The 23,109-nt window shown below is 45.8% G+C and overlaps 1 long non-coding RNA gene across 1 annotated transcript in view; it reads right to left on the reverse strand.

Annotated features, from left to right (window-relative positions):
• LOC143769002 (uncharacterized) overlaps positions 1 to 17,415 on the reverse strand; it is a 46,083-nt gene extending 28,668 nt beyond the window's left edge. Inside the window, exon 1 of the long non-coding RNA XR_013214157.1 lies at positions 16,605 to 17,415. This is a non-coding gene — a long non-coding RNA (uncharacterized LOC143769002). The remainder of the gene's footprint in view (positions 1 to 16,604) is intronic.
• Positions 17,416 to 23,109: the final 5,694 nt, after the last annotated feature.

Raw genomic sequence — 23,109 nt, forward strand, 5'->3', positions numbered from 1 at the left:
AGTGGTCTGGTCAGTGGAGGACTAGTGGAAGTATGGACCGCAGACAGGCTTCGAAGGCCTAACACAATAAAATGGGCTGGCTGTAGGCACTTTAAAATTGGTTCCAGGGGTACACGGGCAGCAGTGGTCTGGTCAGTGGAGGACTAGTGGAAGGAGGGAGCGCAGAAAGGCTTCAAAGGCCTAAAATAACAAACAATAGGCTCATGGCAGTTTTACAGCGGTTACATGGATACACGGGCAGGCAGCTTGGTGGTCAGTGGAGGAGTAGGGACCGCAGACAGGCTATCAAAGGCCTAAAATAACAAACAATAGGCTCATGGCAGTTTTACAGCGGTTACATGGATACACGGGCAGGCAGCTTGGTGCTGAGTGGAGGAGTAGTGCAAGGAGTGTCTGTCCCAGTACTCCCAAAATATAAATAGATGTTAATGTCTCGCAAAACAACCAAAACAAAAAAAAAGATGGCATACTTAGGTACAGGGGTGGGCTCATCTGCTGTGTTTCTGACATAGTAATTTGGCAGTAACTATTTAATGGTGCCAATATAGGACACAGACACAGACTACTTTAAGTTGCATCATAGATGTCTACAAATTTGTATTGTCAGTGCCAGACATTGAATGATGTCAGCGAATAGACTAAAGATTGGTGGAGCTGTGCGACATAATTTTGCACGTAGTACAGCCCAGTTTGAGCTGGGGTAGGGGGGAACTCTCTTGAGGCCGGCGGGACCGCCCCAGGGCCACTCATGTTACAACGGTGTGTCTGACGTTGGGTGCGCACCACCACCGCCAGAGACACTACATTGTACTATGAGGGACCCAGTAGCAATGCCGTCAACCAAAAGCGAGCACACCCACCTCTTCAGACAAACAGCAGTCTCACGGGTGCTTGCGCCAAGTCGCGATACCACGGCCCCGTGTGGGGAGTTTGGCCATTTAGGGAGGTGTAAACATGTCGTATGCTGTACAATCTGCAGCAGCAAATTAGACATTAGAAAAGTAATTCACAGGCAAGAGCTTTTCATAGGAAAGCTAGGTGTCGGCCGGGCAAGGTGGGGCAAAAGATTTTGAAATCCAGTTGTGGTTCATTTTAATGAATGTTAGATCGTCAACATTTTGGGTAGCCAGACGAGTCCTTTTTTCGGTTAATATTGACCCTGCAGCACTGAATACTCTTTCTGATAGGACACTTGCTGCCGGGCAAGCAAGCTCCTGCAATGCATATTCTGCCAATTCTGGCCAGGTGTCTAATTTGGAGGCCCAGTAATCAAATGGGAATGACGGTTGAGGGAGAACATCGATAAGGGATGAAAAATAGTTAGTAACCATACTGGACAAATGTTGTCTCCTGTCACTTTCAATTGATGCAGCAGTACCTGTCCTGTCTGCGGTCATAGCAAAATCACTCCACAACCTGGTCAGAAAACCCCTCTGTCCAACGCCACTTCTGATGTGTGCACCCCTAACACTCCTAGTCTGCTGCCCCCTGGAGCTCGTGTGAGAACGATCACGTGCGCTGTGTGCTGGGAATGCCTGAAGCAAACGGTCAACAAGAGTTGATTGTTTGGTTGCTAATATTAGTTCCAAGTTCTCATGTGGCATAACATTTTGCAATTTGCCTTTATAGCGTGGATCAAGGAGGCAGGCCAACCAGTAATCGTCATCGTTCATCATTTTCGTAATGCGTGTGTCCCTTTGTAGGATACGTAAGGCATAATCCGCCATGTGGGCCAAAGTTCCACTTGTCAAATCTCCGGTTGTGATTGGTTGAGGGGCAGTTGCAGGCAAATCTACGTCACTTGTGTCCCTCAAAAAACCAGAACCCGGCCGTGACACGCAACCAATTTCCTGTGCCCCCGTGAAAGTTTCCGCATTAAAAATATACTCATCCCCATCATCCTCCTCGTCCTCCACCTCCTCTTCGCCCGCTACCTCGTCCTGTACACTGCCCTGACCAGACAATGGCTGACTGTCATCAAGGCTTCCCTCTTCCTCTGGTGCAGACGCCTGCTCCTTTATGTGCGTCAAACTTTGCATCAGCAGACGCATTAGGGGGATGCTCATGCTTATTACGGCGTTGTCTGCACTAACCAGCCGTGTGCATTCCTCAAAACACTGAAGGACTTGACACATGTCTTGTATCTTCGACCACTGCACACCTGACAACTCCATGTCTGCCATCCTACTGCCTGCCCGTGTATCCTCCCACAAATAAATAACAGCACGCCTCTGTTCGCACAGTCTCTGAAGCATGTGCAGTGTTGAGTTCCACCTTGTTGCAACGTCTATGATTAGGCGATGCTGGGGAAGGTTCAAAGACCGCTGATAGGTCTGCATACGGCTGGCGTGTACAGGCGAACGTCGGATATGTGAGCAAAGTGCACGCACTTTGAGGAGCAGGTCGGAGAACCCAGGATAAGTTTTCAATAAGCACTGCACCACCAGGTTTAAGGTGTGAGCCAGGCAAGGAATGTGTTTCAGTTGGGAAAGGGAGATGGCAGCCATGAAATTCCTTCCGTTATCACTCACTACCTTGCCTGCCTCAAGATCTACTGTGCCCAGCCACGACTGCGTTTCTTGTTGCAAGAACTCGGACAGAACTTCCGCGGTGTGTCTGTTGTCGCCCAAACACTTCATAGCCAATACAGCCTGCTGACGCTTGGCAGTAGCTGGCCCATAATGGGACAACTGGTGTGCAACAGTGTCATCTGCCGATGGAGTGGTTGGCCGACTGCGTTCTGTGGAAGAGCTGTAGCTTCTGCAGGAGGACGAGGAGGAGGAGGAGGGGGTGCGAACGCCTACAGCCAACTGTTTCCTAGACCGTGGGCTAGGCACAACTGTCCCTAAATTGATGTCGCCTGTGGACCCTGCATCCACCACATTCACCCAGTGTGCCGTGATGGACACATAACGTCCCTGGCCATGCCTACTGGTCCATGCATCTGTAGTCAGGTGCACCTTTGTACTCACAGATTGCCTGAGTGCATGGACGATGCGCTGTTTAACATGCTGGTGCAGGGCTGGGATGGCTTTTCTGGAAAAAAAGTGTCGACTGGGTAGCTCGTATCGTGGTTCAGCGTACTCCATCAGGGCTTTGAAAGCTTCGCTTTCAACTAACCGGTAGGGCATCATCTCTAACGAGATTAGTCTAGCTATGTGGGCGTTAAAACCCTGTGTACGCGGATGCGAGGATAAGTACTTCCTTTTTCTAACCAGAGTCTCATGTAGGGTGAGCTGGACTGGAGAGCTGTAGATCGTGGAACTTTCGGGTGTGCCGGTGGACATGGCAGACTGAGAGACGGTTGGAGACGGTATTGTTTCCGCCGGTGCCCTACATGCAATATTTCCTCCTACAAAACTGGTGATTCCCTGACCCTGACTGCTTTTGGCTGGCAAAGAAACCTGCACAGATACTGCCGGTGGTGCGGAAAATGGTGGCCTTACAGTGACGGAAGGGATGTTGCGTTGCTGACTAGCTTCATTGGCCGAGGGTGCTACAACCTTGAGGGACGTTTGGTAGTTAGTCCAGGCTTGAGAATGCATGGTGGTTAAGTGTCTATGCATGCAACTAGTATTTAGACTTTTCAGATTCTGACCTCTGCTTAAGCTAGTTGAACATTTTTGACAGATGACTTTGCGCTGATCAGTTGGATGTTGTTTAAAAAAATGCCAGACTGCACTCTTCCTAGACTCTGATCCCTTTTCAGGGATTGCAGACTGAGCTTTAACCGGATGGCAACGCTGTGCTCCAACAGGTTTTGGCTTTGACACGCGTTTTGGTCCAGATACGGGCCCGGCAGATGGAACCTGTTGCGATGTTGATGCCTGCTGCGGCCCCTCCTCCACCTCCGCTTCTGAACTACTGCCGCCTGCACCCTGTTCCCCCAATGGCTGCCAATCGGGGTCAATAACTGGGTCATCTATTACCTCCTCTTCGAGCTCGTGTGCAACTTCGTCTGTGTCACTGTGTCGGTCGGTGGTATAGCGTTCGTGGCGGGGCAACATAGTCTCATCAGGGTCTGATTGTGGATCTGTACCCTGAGAGGGCAATGTGGTGGTCTGAGTCAAAGGAGCAGCATAGTACTCTGGCTGTGGCTGTGCATCAGTGCACTCCATGTCAGAATATACTTGTAATGGGCATGGCCTGTTAAATGTTTCACTTTCTAAGCCAGGGACGGTATGTGTAAAGAGCTCCATGGAGTGACCCGTTGTGTCGCCTGCTGCATCCTTCTCTCTTGTTGTAGTTTTTGCTGAGGAGGACAAGGAAGCGACTTGTCCCTGACCGTGAACATCCACAAGCGACGCGCTGCTTTTACATTTACCAGTTTCGGAAGAGGAGGCAAAAGAGCTAGAGGCTGAGTCTGCAATGTAAGCCAAAACTTGCTGTTGCTGCTCCGCCTTTAAAAGCGGTTTTCCTACTCCCAGAAAAGAGAGCGTTCGAGGCCTTGTGTAGCCTGACGACGAAACTGGCTCCACAGCTCCAGACTTAGGTGGAATATTTTTATCCCCACGACCACCTGATGCTCCACTACCACTACCATCATTACCAGCTGACAATGAACGCCCACGACGACCTCTTGCACCAGACTTCCTCATTGTTTTAAAATCTTAACCAAAGTAACTTTATTTGTTGCTATCAAACAACTTACACGGTGAGCTATAACTTCAGTATGATTTCAATATCCCTTAACAGGTTGGTGAGACCACAAGGAAAATCAGGCACAATGTTACACACTCTGTTTTCTGTGGCACAAAATCACAGAGATGACACACACGCAGGACTGTCACTCAAGCACTAATGTCAATATTAATCTCCCACCTAATTTATTTATTTTTTTTTCTCAGGGAGACTTTAGAAACCAAATAATATTAAAAAAAAAAAAAAAAAAGGCTTTCTATGGCCCACAATTAGAGAGAGAGAGGTGGCACAACCAGGAGTCAAGACTGGCGCACAAGCTGAAAGGGCAATATTACTCTCCCACTGTTTTTTATGTTTTTTTTGTTTTTTTCAGGGAGACTTTAGAAACCAAATAATATTAAAAAAAAAAAAAAAAAAGGCTTTCTATGGCCCACAATTAGAGAGAGAGAGGTGGCACACCCAGGAGTCAAGACTGGCACACAAGCTGAAAGGGCAATATTACTCTCCCACTGTTTTTTTAGGTTTTTTTTTTTTTTTCAGGGAGAATTAGAAACCAAATAATATTAAAAAAAAAAAAAATAGGCTTTCTATGGCCCACTGAATGAGAGATAGCACACACAGCAGTGGCACACAAGCCCTGACTGAGGCCAATATTTTTCTCCCACTGATTGATGTAGTGTTTTTGTGTTGAGGTAGAATTTAGAACACAAATCACGGAAAAAATAAATAGGCTTTCTATGGCCCACTGAATGAAAGGGAGAGAGGTGGCACACCCAGGAGTCAAGACTGGCACACAAGCTGAAAGGGCAATATTACTCTCCCACTGTTTTTTTATGTATTTTTTGTTTTTTCAGGGAGACTTTAGAAACCCAATAATATTTTAAAAAAAAAAAAAGGCTTTCTATGGCCCACAATTAGAGAGAGAGAGGTGGCACAACCAGGAGTCAAGACTGGCGCACAAGCTGAAAGGGCAATATTACTCTCCCACTGTTTTTTATGTTTTTTTTTGTTTTTTTCAGGGAGACTTTAGAAACCAAATAATATTAAAAAAACCAAAAAAAAAAAAGGCTTTCTATGGCCCACTGAATGAGAGGGAGAGAGGTGGCACACCCAGGAGTCAAGACTGGCACACAAGCTGAAAGGGCAATATTACTCTCCCACTGTTTTTTTATGTATTTTTTGTTTTTTTCAGGGAGACTTTAGAAACCCAATAATATTTAAAAAAAAAAATAAATAGGCTTTCTATGGCCCACTGAATGAAAGGGAGAGAGGTGGCACACCCAGGAGTCAAGACTGGCACACAAGCTGAAAGGGCAATATTACTCTCCCACTGTTTTTTTATGTATTTTTTGTTTTTTCAGGGAGACTTTAGAAACCCAATAATATTTAAAAAAAAAAAAAAGGCTTTCTATGGCCCACAATTAGAGAGAGAGAGGTGGCACAACCAGGAGTCAAGACTGGCGCACAAGCTGAAAGGGCAATATTACTCTCCCACTGTTTTTTATGTTTTTTTTTGTTTTTTTCAGGGAGACTTTAGAAACCAAATAATATTAAAAAAACCAAAAAAAAAAAAGGCTTTCTATGGCCCACTGAATGAGAGGGAGAGAGGTGGCACACCCAGGAGTCAAGACTGGCACACAAGCTGAAAGGGCAATATTACTCTCCCACTGTTTTTTTATGTATTTTTTGTTTTTTTCAGGGAGACTTTAGAAACCCAATAATATTTAAAAAAAAAAATAAATAGGCTTTCTATGGCCCACTGAATGAAAGGGAGAGAGGTGGCACACCCAGGAGTCAAGACTGGCACACAAGCTGAAAGGGCAATATTACTCTCCCACTGTTTTTTTATGTATTTTTTGTTTTTTCAGGGAGACTTTAGAAACCCAATAATATTTAAAAAAAAAAAAAAGGCTTTCTATGGCCCACAATTAGAGAGAGAGAGGTGGCACAACCAGGAGTCAAGACTGGCGCACAAGCTGAAAGGGCAATATTACTCTCCCACTGTTTTTTATGTTTTTTTTTGTTTTTTTCAGGGAGACTTTAGAAACCAAATAATATTAAAAAAACCAAAAAAAAAAAAGGCTTTCTATGGCCCACTGAATGAGAGGGAGAGAGGTGGCACACCCAGGAGTCAAGACTGGCACACAAGCTGAAAGGGCAATATTACTCTCCCACTGTTTTTTTATGTATTTTTTGTTTTTTTCAGGGAGACTTTAGAAACCCAATAATATTTAAAAAAAAAAATAAATAGGCTTTCTATGGCCCACTGAATGAGAGGGAGAGAGGTGGCACACCCAGGAGTCAAGACTGGCACACAAGCTGAAAGGGCAATATTACTCTCCCACTGTTTTTTTAGGTTTTTTTTTTTTTTCAGGGAGACTTTTGAAACCAAATAATATTAAAAAAAAAAAAAAAAAAAAAAATATAGGCTTGCTATAGCCCACTGAATGAGAGATAGCGCACACACAGCAGTGGCACACAAGCCCTGACTGAGGCCAATATTTTTCTCCCACTGATTGATGTAGTGTTTCTGTGTTGAGGTAGATTTTAGAACACAAATCACGGAAAAAATAAATAGGCTTTCTATGGCCCACTCAGTGAGAGATGGCACACACAGGGATGGCACTGTAGCAGAAATGCCAATCTTAATCTCCCCCAAAAAAAAAACAAAAAAAAAAAAAAAACTGTCCTACAATTACTATCTCCCTGCAGTAATGTAAGCCAGGTATGGCAGGCAGCAATAGGAGTGGACTGATGCACAAATTAAATAAAAAGTGTGGACAAACAAAAAAGATAGCTGTGCAGAAAGGAAGGAACAAGAGGATATGTGCTTTGAAAAAAGCAGTTGGTTTCCACAGTGGCGTACACACAGCAATACAGCTATCACGGAGCCTTCTAGGGCAGCCCAATGAGCTACAGCGCTGAGGGGAAAAAAAAAAAAAAATAGCTTCCACTGTTCCTGCACACCGAAGGTGGTGTTGGACAGTGGAAATCGCTGCAGCACAAGCGGTTTGGTGGTTAGTGGACCCTGCCTAACGCTCTCCCTGCTTCTGATGAAGCGGCAGCAACCTGTCCCTAAGCTCAGATCAGCAGCAGTAAGATGGCGGTCGGCGGGAACGCCCCTTTATAGCCCCTGTGACGCCGCAGACAGCAAGCCAATCACTGCAATGCCCTTCTCTAAGATGGTGGGGACCAGGATCTATGTCATCACGCTGCCCACACTCTGCGTTCACCTTCATTGGCTGAGAAATGGCGCTTTTCGCGTCATTGAAACGCGACTTTGGCGCGAAAGTCGCGTACCGCATGGCCGACAAGCACAGGGGTCGGATCGGGTTTCATGAGACGCCGACTTAGCCAAAAGTCGGCGACTTTTGAAAATGATCGACCCGTTTCGCTCAACCCTATACACCACCTGTAAGAAAATGAATGCACTTACAGGGTGCAGAAGCCTACTCTTTATAAAGGTGGAGGTAGCACAGGTGAAAAATAGTGGTGAAACAACCACTCACTCACCTACCAATTCATGCAGGATTCTAATATTAGAATTACACACAGATAAAGCTTGAACAGAACTCCAGCTATACAGATGTAATGCACAATGTCTGGCTTACAGCCTATTAGTGATGCCCATACTATTAGATTAGGTGGGCTGTCCAATTCTATGTAAGTGCACCCACATTGACAGGCACCCTAGTTTACAAGGCTAACACTGATAGGCTTGGCTGCATTCTGCATAAAAAAAATGTGCAGTAAAATATATACAATATGCATGAGGTATTGGCCAAAATTTTGGCTAAAGTATGCAATCTCACAACCCACGTTAAAGGGAACCTATCACCCCGTTTTTTAAAGATTAGATAAAAATAGTGTGAAATAGGGGCAGAGCTGGGCTTTACATTAGTGCCTCTTTGGTGCCTTTACACCCCCGTTAGGCTGCCGAAATACCTTAGTGAAGTGTCCGTTTTGACCTGTCACTCAAGCTGGTCAGGTCGGATGGGCGTGGTCACAGCGCTGTTTGTCCCCCAGGATCCTGCTCATCATTACGTTGGTGGCGTAGTGGTGTGCGCATGTCCAGCAGATGAATCCACTGCTCAGGAGATGAATAGCGGCGCGGTCTTCACTATTCAGCCGTTTACCGGTGGGCGCGGCCATCTTTCCTGTGGCCGCGCCTGTGCAGATGGAGCGCTCTGCTGCCAGGGGCTTCAGGAAAATGGCCGCCGCGATCTCCATCTGCGCACGCGCGGAATCCCGCGGCCATTTTCCTGAAGCCCCTGGCAGCAGAGCGCTCCATCTGCGCAGGCGCGGCCACAGGAAAGATGGCCGCGCCCACCGGTAAACGGCTGAATAGCGAAGACCGCGCCGCTATTCATCTCCTGGGCAGTGGATTCATCTGCTGGACATGCGCACACCACTACGCCACCAACGTAATGATGAGCAGGATCCTGGGGGACAAACAGCGCTGTGACCACGCCCATCCGACCTGACCAGCTTGAGTGACAGGTCAAAACGGACACTTCACTAAGGTATTTCGGCAGCCTAACGGGGGTGTAAAGGCACCAAAGAGGCACTAATGTAAAGCCCAGCTCTGCCCCTATTTCACACTATTTTTATCTAATCTTTAAAAAACGGGGTGATAGGTTCCCTTTAAGGGTCCTCATTGTCTTGCGAGTCCTTGCACTAGACTCAAAGCAAAAAATAAAAAAAAATTGCAGTAAAAAGGCAGCCGTGTTTCCCAACACAGGTCTGAAAGCTAATGCACTACAGGACGAAATAGCCAACTTGATAAAGGTGGAGGCAACATAGGAGCAAAATACTGATGAAACTACCACTCATACCCAAAGCTTTTCCTAAAAATGCACCAGTCGGGTAACACGAGGCTAAAAAAAATGTAAATTTCTGAAATCACTCACATTTTTATCCTGTAATGAAAAAGAAGAGACGGATTTGGGCAGAAAGTCGGAAAATAGGATACAGTGCTCCCAGTTATCTAAACGGTATTGCATTTGTAACTATTTACCTGTTTTAATTTCATGTCATCTGTATTTTGCGACAGCCAGAATCATAACAATCGTCATGAGAGATTGGCGAACCCGAACAGTAAAGTTTGATGTCAGTACAGAACACCTACGGTTCAGGCACGGACACTGAACACAGACTTCACCAAGAAGTAATAATAATAATAATGATACTAATAATTTTATTTCTATAGCGCCAACATATTCCGCAGCACTTTACATTTTAGAGGGGACTTGTACAGAGAAAATACATTAAAGCATGACAATAATCACATAAATCAACAGATACCAAGAGGAATGAGGGCCCTGCTTGCAAGCTTACAATCTATGAGGAAATAGGGGAGACACGAGAGGTGGATGGTAACAATTGCTTGTATTGGACGGACCAGCCATAATAGATGCCATAGAGGGCTATTAAATGCATAAAGCGTGTGAGAACATGATGCGAGGAACCAGGTTATGGTAAAAATTTTGAATGGGCCACACAGGGATAGTTAGATTGATGTGTTGAGGCGGTAGGCCAGTCTGAAAAAATGCGTTTTTAGGGCAAGCTTAAAACTGTGGGTATTGGGGATTAATCTTATTAACCTAGGTAGTGCATTCCAAAAAATTGGTGCAGCACGTGAAAAATCTTGGAGATGGGAGTGGGAGGTTCTGATTATTGAGGATGTTAACCTCAGTTCAATATCAGAACGGAGAGCATGGGTAGGGTGATAGACTGAGACCAGGGAGGAGATGTAGGGTGGTGCTGAACCGTGGAGTGCTTTGTGGGTGAGAGTAATAAGTTTATATTGAATTCTGGAGTGGCAGGATAACCAGTGCAATGACTGGCACAAGGTAGAGGCATGGTGTAACGGTTGGTGAGGAATATGATCCTGGCTGCAGCATTCAAGACAGATTGGAAAGGGGAGAGTTTGGTAAGAGGGAGACCGATTAGTAAAGAGTTACATTGGTCCAGACAAGAATGAATAAGAGAAACTATCAGAGTTTTTGCAGAGTCGAAACTAAGAAAAGGTCGAATTCTAGAAATACTTTTGAGGTGCAGATAACAAGAGTGAGCCAGTGATCGGATGTGAGGGTGAATGAAAGCTCTGAATCAAGTATGACCCTAAGACAGCAGGCATGTTACTGGGGAGTAATGGTAGAACCACACACGGAAAGGGCAATGTCGGGCATAGGTAGGTTAGTAGAGGTAGGAAACACAAGGAGTTCCGTTTTTGACAGGTTCAGTTTAAGATAGAGGGAGGACATTATATTGGAGACAGCAGTAAGACAATCACTGGTGTTTGGAAGTACGTGTTACAGTTCAGGTTCAGCCCCTGAACAACGGATGTTTCTCGTGCTGTCATGTGCATAACAGCGAGGCAAACACTGCCTTTGATCGGAGGTAAAATCATTACCGCCGGTCAGGCAGCCACAGTTCCCATACTGTCAAATGACGGAGTGAGCCCACAGCTGTGAACGAGGGTAAAATTTTACCTCTGGTTACTGGCATTGGCTAATGGGACTACTGCTCACATCAGCCTACGCTTGCTGGTGCTAATAACAGCGAAAGTAGGCAGTGGCTGATGGGAGTATTCATCAGCCAGTGCCTGCACTCTAAATAAATAATTGAAAAGAAAGAAATCCATCGTGGGTTTACCTGTATTTTTGATAACCAGCCAGGGCAACCCTCAGCTGTCAGCTTTAGCAAGCTTGGTTATCAAGAATAGATGGGTCCCCACACAATTTTTTCATTTAAATAAATAATTCAAAAAAATGATGTGGGGGTCACCCCATTTTTGACAACCAGTAGAGCTAAAGCAGACAACTGGGGGCTGGTATTCTCAGGTTGGTAAGGGCGCATGGATATTGGCCCTCCAGCCTAAAAATAGCAGCCCGCAGCCACCCAGAGAAGGTGCATCTATTAGATGCTCCAATTCTAGCTTTTTGCCTGGCTCCTCCCACTTTCCCTGTGGTGGTGGCAAGTGGGGTTCATATTTATGGGGTTAATGTCATCTTTGTATAGTCCGGTGACATCAAGCCCATGGCTTTCTTAATGGAAGGGCATCTATAAGACACCTATCCATTACTAATCCTATAGTTATATTGTAAATAAACACACAGCAAGAATAAAGTCTTTTATTTTAAGTAAAAAAACACTTTTCCTTTTTTATTTAAAAATAACAAACACAGTTATATTCACCTAACGCCCATTCCAAAAATAAAAAACAATTATATCCCTTTCCTGTCTGATGTTCTGTCCCACGCCGTAATCCATGTCTGGGGATAAACAGTTTTCAACCTGGATGGTGCCAAGATGTGACCGTTCAGGCTTAGAACCACTGGGGAATTTTTAATTTTAGGTTGCACAACCTATTGCTTAGGTTATTGGCCACCCTGCGGTCTCAATGTGGCTAGTTACCTAGGCAAGGACCTTGTACTGCTTGCAAGCTCTATGCTTTTGTAAGGAGGTGGCAGAGGACTCCATTGCACTCCCTCTCTCCTATGTGGTGGTCCTGTCCACTTGGTGTGGTACTCAGACGGAGTACCCATTCAGTAGCAATGTCTGTATTTTTATTGCCTTGTGTATCTGTGTTCCATTACAATGTTCTTATATATTTGTTAGCTTAGGGAAAGGAACTGGTTAACTTTGTGGATTGGGCTTGCAGCCTCAAGAGAGCAAGGAGCTCCTGCTTCCTGTCAGTAGCCCGGGCACGTTGGACCTGGGCAGATGTATAGGAACAGCCGGGGCATTGCCAGATCCTGGAAGGGAACAGAATCTGCTGCCCCGGACTAAGGACTTAAGGACAGGAACATGGCCCCAGGACTTCGAAAGGGTCCCCACTGAAGGGACTAAAAGCATCCAGATCCCAGCGAGTGGACTATTGCTTGATTTTGGCTACCGTGGCTGTGCTGGATATGGCCGTGGACAGTGTCAGGGAAAGAGCAGGAAGCCACTGTTGTACTTTTTTTTCCCTCATCCCTGTTTTATTAAAGTTCATTTTCCTGTTGGACCGCAGCTGTGATCCTGGACTTTAATTGCCTGGACTACCTTGGCTTTGGGAAAAAAAGGTATCTTATGAGGGAAGCTGTGTCTGTGCTGCTTATTTCTGTACAAGGTCCCGGGGTGTCTACTGACTGTAACTTAGTTGACTTGGCTGGGACTCAGGGCCGGTTTTAGGCAAAGTGGGGCCCTAGGCAAAGTTTAAAATGGGGCCCCAAATGCTAACATATTGCACATCATACAGAAGCATTTCTGTCGTATTTACATGCGCTGATCTCAGGCCGCTAAACGAGTGTGATCGACAATACTGAAGTCGTTGGAAACTTGTTTCCCGGCCTCTTTCCACCATCTCAGAAAGAATGAAGGGGCCAGAACGATCACTAATAGATCACTAACAGATCACCATACAGTATCATGTTATCAGCAGCACATCTACAGTTTATACCGGCGATGTGCTGCTGAGAACAAGGATTTTTATTCCAGCATAAACAATCCAATCACCCAATGAATATGCAGCATTTTGCTTGTTTAGTATAATACATCCCATAGTCCTCCATATAATATAATGTGCCCCATAGTCCTCCATATAGTATAATACACTCCTCAGTCCTCCATATAGTATAATACACTGCTCAGTCCTCCATATAATATAATACACTCCTCATAATGCTCCATATAGTATTATACACTCTCCATAGTCCTCCATATAGTATAATACACTCCTCAGTCCTCCATATAGTATAATACACTTCTCAGTCCTCCATATAGTATAATACACTCCACAGTCCTCCATATAGTATAATACACTCCTCATAGTCCTCCATATAGTATTATACACTCCTCATAGTCTTCCAAATATTAAAACATACTCCTCAGTCCTCCATATAGCATAATACACTCCTCACAGTGCTCCATATAGTATAATGCACCGCCATAGTCATCCATGTAGTACAATTCACTTCCCATAGTATAATGCACCTCATAGTTCTTCATATAGTATAATGTATTCCCCATAGTCCTCGATACAGTATAATTCAGCCCACATATAGTATAATGCAGCCACCACCCCAGAGTATAATGCAGCCACCCCAGAGTATAATGTAACCCCCCCACAGAGTATAATGTAACCTCCCCATAGAATATAATGCAGCCCCCATATAGTATAATGTAGCCCCCTCATAGAGTATGATGCAATCACCCCTCATAGAATATAAATATTATACAGCCCCCCATAGAATATAATGTAGCCCCGAACAGGATATAATACAGCCCACCTCCCCATAGAATATAATGTAGCCCCATGAAAGGGTATGATGCAATCATCCCTCATAAAATCTAATAAAGCCCCACACAGAATATAATGCAGCCCCCTCCATAGAATATAATGTATAATGTACCCCCCAAATATATAACACAGCCACATAGTATATAACTCAGCCTCCCCCATAGAATATAATATACCCCCATAGTATATAGCACAGCCCACATAGTAGTATATAGCACAGCCACGTAGTATATAGCACAGCCCACACAGTAGTATATAGCACAGCCCACACAGTAATATACAGCACTGCCCACAGTAGTATACAGCACTGCCCACAGTAGTATACAGCAGAGCCCACAGTAGTATACAGCACTGCCCACAGTAGTATATAGCACACCCCACGGTAGTATACAGCAGAGCCCACAGTAGTGTACAGTAGAGCCCACAGTAGTATACAGCAGAGCCCACAGTAGTATACAGCAGAGCCCATAGTATACAGCAGAGCCCACAGTAGTATACAGCAGAGCATACAGGAGTATACAGCAGAGCCCACAGTAGTATATAGCACTGCCCACAGTAGTATACAGCACAGCCCACAGTAGTATACAGCAGAGCCCACAGTAGTATACAGCAGAGCCCACAGTAGTATACAGCAGAGCCCACAGTAGTATACAGCACTGCCCACAGTAGTATACAGCACTGCCCACAGTAGTATATAGCAGAGCCCACAGTAGTATACAGCAGAGCCCACAGTAGTATACAGCACAGCCCACAGTAGTATACAGCACTGCCCACAGTAGTATATAGCACAGCCCACAGTAGTATACAGCAGAGCCCACAGTAGTATACAGCAGAGCCCACAGTAGTATACAGCACAGCCCACACCCACAGTAGTATACAGCACAGCCCACAGTAGTATACAGCAGAGCCCACAGTAGTATACAGCAGAGCCCACAGTGGTATACAGCAGAGCCCACAGTAGTATACAGCAGAGCACACAGGAGTATACAGCACAGCCCACAGTAGTATACTCCATCATTGCTTTGAACTGTACCGGCAGACGTCGGTATAGTTCAATGCGTCGGGGGAGTCGGCGCTGCCTCACAGGGGCCCCATAGTGGCTGCGTGACTTTCCGCTAGCTGGGGGCCCCTGGGGGAGCGGAGGCCCCAGGCAGCTGCCTGGTCTGCCTGCCCCTAACGCCGGCTCTGCTGGGACTACCACCCCGGGCCACCTTGTTACACTTTATAGAATGCTCATGCAGCTAAGGGACTGGTCAGATCTCTGGGTCTAAGCAGTTTCAATCCACGTACGCTCCTCTAATGCTGCAGAGGCATAAGCTGACCATGCTGCTGGTCCAAGCTGTCGATCTCCAGGAACACGCCACCATGAAAACCAGGAAGCCAGGCAGAAAAGGAGTTGTGCTATGCACTCTTGAATGGGAGACAAATCATTTGATTTCCATTTATGCAGCTGTCATAAATCACACCAAATGAATTACCGCATTTTTCAGATCATAAGACCCACCCCAAATTTTGGGATGGAAAATAGGAAAAAAAAGATTTTTTAAAAGATGGAGGTCCATCTAATTGTCTGAATTTAAGGTATCTTACCTGGGGTCCGGCAGTGGAGCGGAGTCACATGAGGCATGGTCCCTTCCTCTCAAGAAGCCGGCAGCGGCAGGAGTAGGGCTATGCTGCGGGCCTGATGTCGGTGGTGAAGCAGAGTACGTTGCGTGGAGCAGGGTTCCTTCCTTGGGAAGCCGGAGGCAGAAGTGTGGTGATGCTGCGGGCCCGGTGTCATCGGTGACCAGAGCGAAGTCCATCATTGGTTTCCGGGAGGCCAGTTTCTTGAAGCCGTGGGCAGCTGGAGGCAGCACATGTGCAGATTGGGATCTCAGCCTGGCCGAGATCTCAGTTGGCACACACGCAGCCTCCGGCAGCCATTTCCCTGAAGCTCATAGCCTCAGGAAAATGGCTGCCTCCAGCAGCCCATGGCTTCAGGAAATGGCAGCAGGGGAAAGTAATGATACAGTCCGCTCTGCTCACCGATGACACCAGGCTCACGGCATTGCCACACTTCTGCTGCTGCCAGCTTCCTAGGGAAGGGACCCTGCTTCACCACTGCTGCAACCCCCATTTTTCAAAAATGCAAACATGTCCAAAAGCATATCAGTAATACATAGGGACCTTCACTACTAGAGTGAATCCCAAGGTGCATTTAGACAGGGGATGTGTCAAAATGTAACAACCTAAAAAATGGATAACTAGTATCCACACACACCACTCACCAAACAGATATATACTGTATAAAATATTAAAGTTTATTATGTTGCAAAAAATCTAGACAATACACACATTGAATAAAATCTCATACAGACACAGTTGACATGAAAAGATAGGTATGAGAAAAAGAGTTTAACTCAAGTAAGACACACGTGGTGGCAAGGTGGAAAATAACAGGCACTGGGTCATTGCAAACTATCTAACATGATGCAGACCTATCCCCATCAACCCAGCAAGTGCTGCTCAGATAACATAATAAAGTGCTAACAGTGCAAATATATAGGTCTGCAGAGTATGTAATAAGAGATTCAAAGCAACCCATATGTGTAGAAGCCCGTCCATGATGCCACAGAAACCCCGACGCACGTTTCGCTGCTCGCTTTCTCAAGGGGGAGGCATGTATGTCATATCCTACCTACTCTTGCTTTATGTCTGTCCTACTCTGTTGTGGGCCAATCATCAGTCGCGCATGGCACTGCCGCCCCCGGGTCCCAGGTGCACCTGTTTCCGGCACGCAAACCCAGTGTGCCGGGAGGAAATCCTCCATGACGTCACATCCGCTACCCGTCAGTTAAAAGAGGCCATTTGGCAGTTGCAGGGATCCTGGGCGCAGTGCACATGTGCATCGCCATTTTGTTGAAGCCCCACAGAAAATCAGTGTATACAGTCCAGTCTATTACGCAAAAGGGGAAGGGGGATGTAATATATTATAGTCACTTCCAAGTCAATAGTAGGGTAAGTATTGCGGGCACAGAAAAAATGAAATAAATAAAAAATAAAAATAAGAACAGAAAATGCGATCACCTGCCCCAATAGCAGAGTCACCCATATTGGATGTTGGAATGTGTGGAGCGGGGGAACGGGGGCAGCTGATGCACCCGTAGTGCCCCCACACTACATACACACACAGTGCACCAAAGATGCTATATGTATAAAAAAAAATATTAAAAAATAAAAAATCTTGAATGTCGCATCAGGGGAGACTTCATATTCCAGCCTTTGCTCCAACTTGATCAATAGAGACCAGCAGTCTCAGAGTTGACAGGACCAAACCATGTATCAGAAAACAGGACAGGTATGAATCAATTACTGAAAGGGAAAACACAGTAAACAAAAAACAATTAAAATGGATAGACAAAAACGCAAACAGTTAAAATACGGCAGGAAGTTCACAGGAACGGTACAAAGTTCATTAAGTCCCATCGTGGACATAGTGCCCAGCTCGACAATCCACCTGACTTCAGATTGTGCCAAAGTTTGTTTCAAATTCCCACCCCTTATACCGCCATATTCTCTGTCAATACCTCTGACTTTTAGACCCCGAGGGTCTGAATTGTGATGTTGTCCAAAGTGTCTGGGTATAGTTTTAAGCAGTGAAGGATGGTCCACCTCCTTCGCCGCAAGGATGTGATGGGCATGTTCCCTCACCCTAACACGCAGTTACCTAGATGTAAGGCCAATATACATCTTAAAGCAGGGGCATTGGGCATAGTAGATAGCATACGAAGTGGTACATGAAATATTATGAGTAATAGTAAACTCACGAGTGCCATCAGCTGAACGAAATGATTTAGCTCTCTTGATGTTATATAAATTGCAAGCCATGCAATTCCCACAGGGTAGCAACCCCACCTCTGCTTTCTTGCGCCAAACAGACTCGTTTGAGGAGCCACCTAGTGGCTTCTCACCAAATGGTCCTTCTAGTTTTTGCCCCTTCTGTCTGTTAAGATGGGCATCTCCGAGATCTCTTTTTTCAAAACGGAATCCGTTTTGAGAACTGGCCAGTGTTTGGTCGGAATCTGGCGAATGGTATCCCACTCACAGGAAATCCCTGAATGAATTTACAACCATTACCATTATTATTAATCTAGCAACAAATCCTCCTTAAGAGTCCATGAGAATCTGCTATTTTTTAGATGGTATTGTACGCTAGATTTATAATCTGATTAGACAGACAATATTCCACTTAATCATTCTTAACATTTCATGATATTTGTAGAGATATAGATAGGTCTTGAGAAACCACTTGACTTCAAAGGCCGTGAAGTGTAAGGCCTGTTCTTACAAGATATGTGTTTGTAGATATAATGTTCACTTGTCTGTATTAAGTACAAGAACAGGTTCCCGGGCTAAATCCACTTTCCTTCCTATTCACTTTCATGTAAATAAGAAACTCATCAAGCATTCTGTTTTATTGCAATGAAAAATGTATGACATCCTAGGCTGAGGACAATGGGGAAAGCCACTTTTCCTGAATGTATATGCTGTGTACCGAGCATAGTCACAGACAGAGCCCAAGTTGTATGTTACCAGGCAATCTAGCAATATTCCACCTTCATTGTTAGCCTTTTAGGTCACTATTTTCCTTTTTTGGCTATCAAATTCCAGTTGATGCACAGATTGATTGATCCAGCTGCTTAAAGGGTTTTTCCCATCTCCAAGATCCTTATCCCAATATGTAGTACAGGGTGGGCCATTTATATGTATACACCTGGGTGGGCCATGTATATGGATACACCTAAATTAAATGGGAATGGTTGGTGATATCAACTTCCTGTTTGTGGCACATTAGTATATGGTAGGGGGAAAACTTTTCAAGATGGGTGGTGACCATGGCGGCCATTTTGAAGGTGGCCATTTTGGATGCAACTTTATAAATGGCCCACCCAGGTGTATCCATATAAATGGCCCACCCTGTAGATGTAGCAATAATAATACCTCCAATTAGAAATGTAGTATAGTTCTCCTGATAACCCATGTCACTTACCCCATGTGCAGGGCATTGCAATAACTTAGGTATCCAGTGAACTGCTCTTTCCAAATGAAAAACCCTATCTCTTGTAAAAAGCAACCAATCACAGTATAGTTTTCTTCCCATCTCCAAAATCCTATTCCAGTATGTAAAAGGTGTAATAATAATATTAACAAATACCTCTAATTAGAAATGTAGTATAGTTTTTCTGATATACTATGTATCTTTCCTCATGACCATTCCTTATGACCACTAGCAACTAGCTAATGAACTGTCACTATATCAGTGGTCATAACCATGGATACCTAAGGTCCTGCAATGTCTGCACATGAGGAAAGAGACTTAGCTAATCAGAAAAACTATGCTACATTTCTAATTGGAGGTATTTGCTAATATTATAATTATTACACCCACTACATACTGGGATAGGATCTTGGAGATGGGAATACCTCTTTAAGAGCTGATCGGTGATAGAAAACAGTTTTAATCTTAGCTCTCATTCAGACAGCAGTGATTTTTCTTGTATCGGATCCAAATTTCATCAGTGTTTAGTCAGATTTTACCATCAATGTTTCAACAGTGATTTTCATGTATGAAAACTAAATACAGCTTGTCTTATATATTACATTGTTAGTCACATGTTAGTTAAAACCACAGTTAGAAGATGTACATGACTTATGGACGTCTGGATGAGGCCTTGGACAGTTTGGGACTAAGTTGTCTGAAAGTATGGTGACCATTTAAGCCAGGGGTCCCCAGCCACCGGTCCACGGACCAGAACCGGGCCGTTGGAGTATTTTTCCAAGTCCACGGCGCCACGGCTCAGAGCACACTGCAGGTGCCTGCCTTGGTGGTTCATTTTCACCGGGGCACACATTCGCACTCAGCGTTCATCAGCTGAATGCTGAATGCGGGGAGTCGGTGGCTGTAGCACATTGGTAGCTGCAGCCGCCGTCTTCCAGAAGACATCAATACTCACCCTCCGTCGCTGCATTTCTGTCTCTCTGCATCTCTGTCCCGGTGCGGCAGCTTCTTTCTGTGCTGATCGGTCACGTGGTACCGCTCATTAAGGTAATGAATATAGACGCGACTTCACTCCCATAGGCGTGGAGCGCATATTCCTGACCTTAATGAGCGGTACCACGTGACCGATCGGCACACACAGGAAGAAGCTGACGTGTCGGGATAGAGATGCAGCAGGGATGTTCAGCAACAGTGTGAGGAGGGTAAGTATGATGGAGGAGGATGGGGAGGACAGAGGAGGACGGGGTAGGATGGAGGAGGACAGGGAAGCCCAGCCATGCATACAAGATGAGACAGGGGAGCCATGCATACAAGGATGGGAGGGGGGGAGCCAAGTCATGCATACAAGATGGGACTAAGGGAGCCATGCATACAAGGATGGGAGGGGGGGGGGAGCTGAGCCATGCATGCAAGACGGGACCAGGGGAGCCATGCATACAAGATGGGACCAGGGGAGCCATGCATACAAGGATGGGAGGGGGGAGCTGAGCCATGCATACAAGATGGGACCGAGGGAGCCATGCATAAAAGGATGGGAGGGGGAAGCCAAGCCATGCATACAAGATGGGACCAGGGGAGCCATGCATACAAGGATGGGAGCTGGGAGTCGAGCCATGCATACAAGATGAAACCGGGGGAGCCATGCATACAAGGATGGGAGGGGGGAAGCCGAGCCATGCATACAAGATGGGACCAGGGAGCCATGCATACAAGGATGGGAGGGGGGATCCGAGCCATGCATACAAGATGGGACCGGGGGAGCCATGCATACAAAGAAGGGAGGGGGGAGCCGAGCCATGCATAGAAGATGGGACAGGGGAGCCATGCATACAACAGGGGGAGCCACACAGAGGTGGACAGGACGGGGGAACCAAACATACCAGAAAACGAATGAGGGGCAATACATACCCAGCTTATACTCGAGTCAATAAGCTTAGCCAGTTTTCCGTGGCAAAATTAGGTGCTTCGGCTTATACTTGGGTTGGCTTATACTCGAGTATATACGGTGTATATATATATATATATATATATATATATATATATATATATATATATATATATATATATACATATATATATCAGTACTTTGTGGGGCCATCGTGCTATACATGGGGGATTATATGTGTGGGACCATCTTGCTATACATGGGGGGTTATATGTGTGGGACCATCTTGCTATACATGGTGGGTTATATGTGTGGGACCATCTTGCTATACATGGGGGATTAAATGTGTGGGACCATCTTGCCATACATGGGGGATTATATGTGTGGGACCATCTTGCTATACATGGGGGATTATATGTGTGGTGCCATCATGCTATACATGGGGGATTATATGTGTGGACTATCTTGCTATACATGGGGGATTATATGTGTGGTGCCATCATGCTATACATGGGGGATTATATGTGTGGACTATCTTGCTATACATGGGGGATTAAATGTGTGGGACCATCTTGCTATGCATAGGGGATTATATGTGTGGTGCCATCATGCTATATATGGGGGATTATACAGTATGTGTGGGACCATCTTGGTATACATGGGCGGATTATATGTGTGGGACCATATTGCTATACATGGGGGATTAAATGTGTGGGACCATCTTGCCATACATGGGGATTATATGTGTGGGACCATCTTGCTATATGTAACGCTCCCACTGCCGCAGGGCCGAGGGGTACCCGGTACCGGGCCTCTGAGTCTCTGCTCTGGGATTGTCACGGTGGCTAGACCCAGTCCGTGACTGCTGAGGGGCGTACAGTAATAGATGTGGATAGTGGTGGTGGTGCGTTGCAGTAAATAACGAGGACACCAGGTTGCAGTCTCTTTACCTCTTTACTGAAGGTCTCTGGGTCCTCAGTCCGGAATACGATTCACCAGGCTGCGCAAGTCCGGCCGGTCCAATGGCACCTCCAGAGTTCTCCTTGCAGGTGGAAATCTGTGCCTTCCTGCTAGCGCTATGTGTTGTGGTCCTCCCCTGCTGTGCTTACGGGATAGTCCCCACAACTGTTGTGTCTGTTTCTCGTGTTCCCTCACAACTCGATTAGATGATCTTCTGCTAATCTTCCGTCCCTCCCAGGTGTTATGGTTGGGACGCACCCGTATGACGGGTAGGCTCGGAGCTCTTCCGGGACCCTAGAGTCGCCCCTCTCCAAAGGTTGCCCCCTATGTCTGCGTAGGTGATTTAGGTGAGACAGCCCGCCTGTGACTGACTGTCCTGCCGTTGGTTTGAAGTATGGCTTAGAGCTCTGTACCTCCTCGGCGTTCCGGCCGCCGGTTGTTTACGCCTCAGTAGGATGTTGCCTCGATCTTACAGCACGACTCCTACTGGTATTCTCCTTCTTGCTTTGATCTCGTTTCTCACTCAGCACAATAAATCTCGCTTCTTGTCCTTTCTTAGGGCACCGCCGCTATGAAGTGCAGGCGCGGTCCCGTAGCTTTCTCTCTGTTTGCCAGGCCTCTGTCAGGATCCCACCCCTGACAGGGACCCTACCGAATCTTCCCCTGCAACACCCTCTGCCACAAGGTGTTGCCTGGTTCCAACCCAGTCAGCGTTCTCTCTAACTTCCTGCCTGACCCCCAGTTTTACCAGTATGTGAGGAGTGGCCTAGTGAATAGTACCCTTAGCTCCCCCTGGAGGCCCGACTGTGAAATGTATTGGTGTATGTGATACCTGGTCAGATGAACTCCTTCAGTGCCATCAGACGTACCATAGCCCCCCTTAGCGGCGGAGCCATAGTACTGCAACGACCAGGACTCTGAGGCGCTGCACTCCCCCCCGGTTAAATCCCGTACTCCTGGGCTGGGAAGAAAACAACAATACATGTCAGCAAAAAGACATACAATTTTTGTGAGTGCAATAACAATAAGCATATTTGAACAGAGCTTCCCTTTATGGGAGGTGAGGACACTTGAACGTAACAAACATGGTAAAATACTTTTAAATAACTTTCTATAAATAACTTTTCTTATACCAACCGGGTATTCTACTAAGTGCAAAATATTTAAACATTAATTTAACATTGCCTTTAAGGATGTACACTCTGAATCCACTAAAGACCTTCTTATAACACATTATAAGGCTAAAGCAACTGTGCTACATTCTCCTACTTTACGTCTGCAGGACCGCCTGTCCTAACT

Source organism: Ranitomeya variabilis, chromosome 4 (assembly GCF_051348905.1).
Source record: "Ranitomeya variabilis isolate aRanVar5 chromosome 4, aRanVar5.hap1, whole genome shotgun sequence".
Taxonomy (NCBI): Eukaryota; Metazoa; Chordata; class Amphibia; order Anura; family Dendrobatidae; genus Ranitomeya; species Ranitomeya variabilis.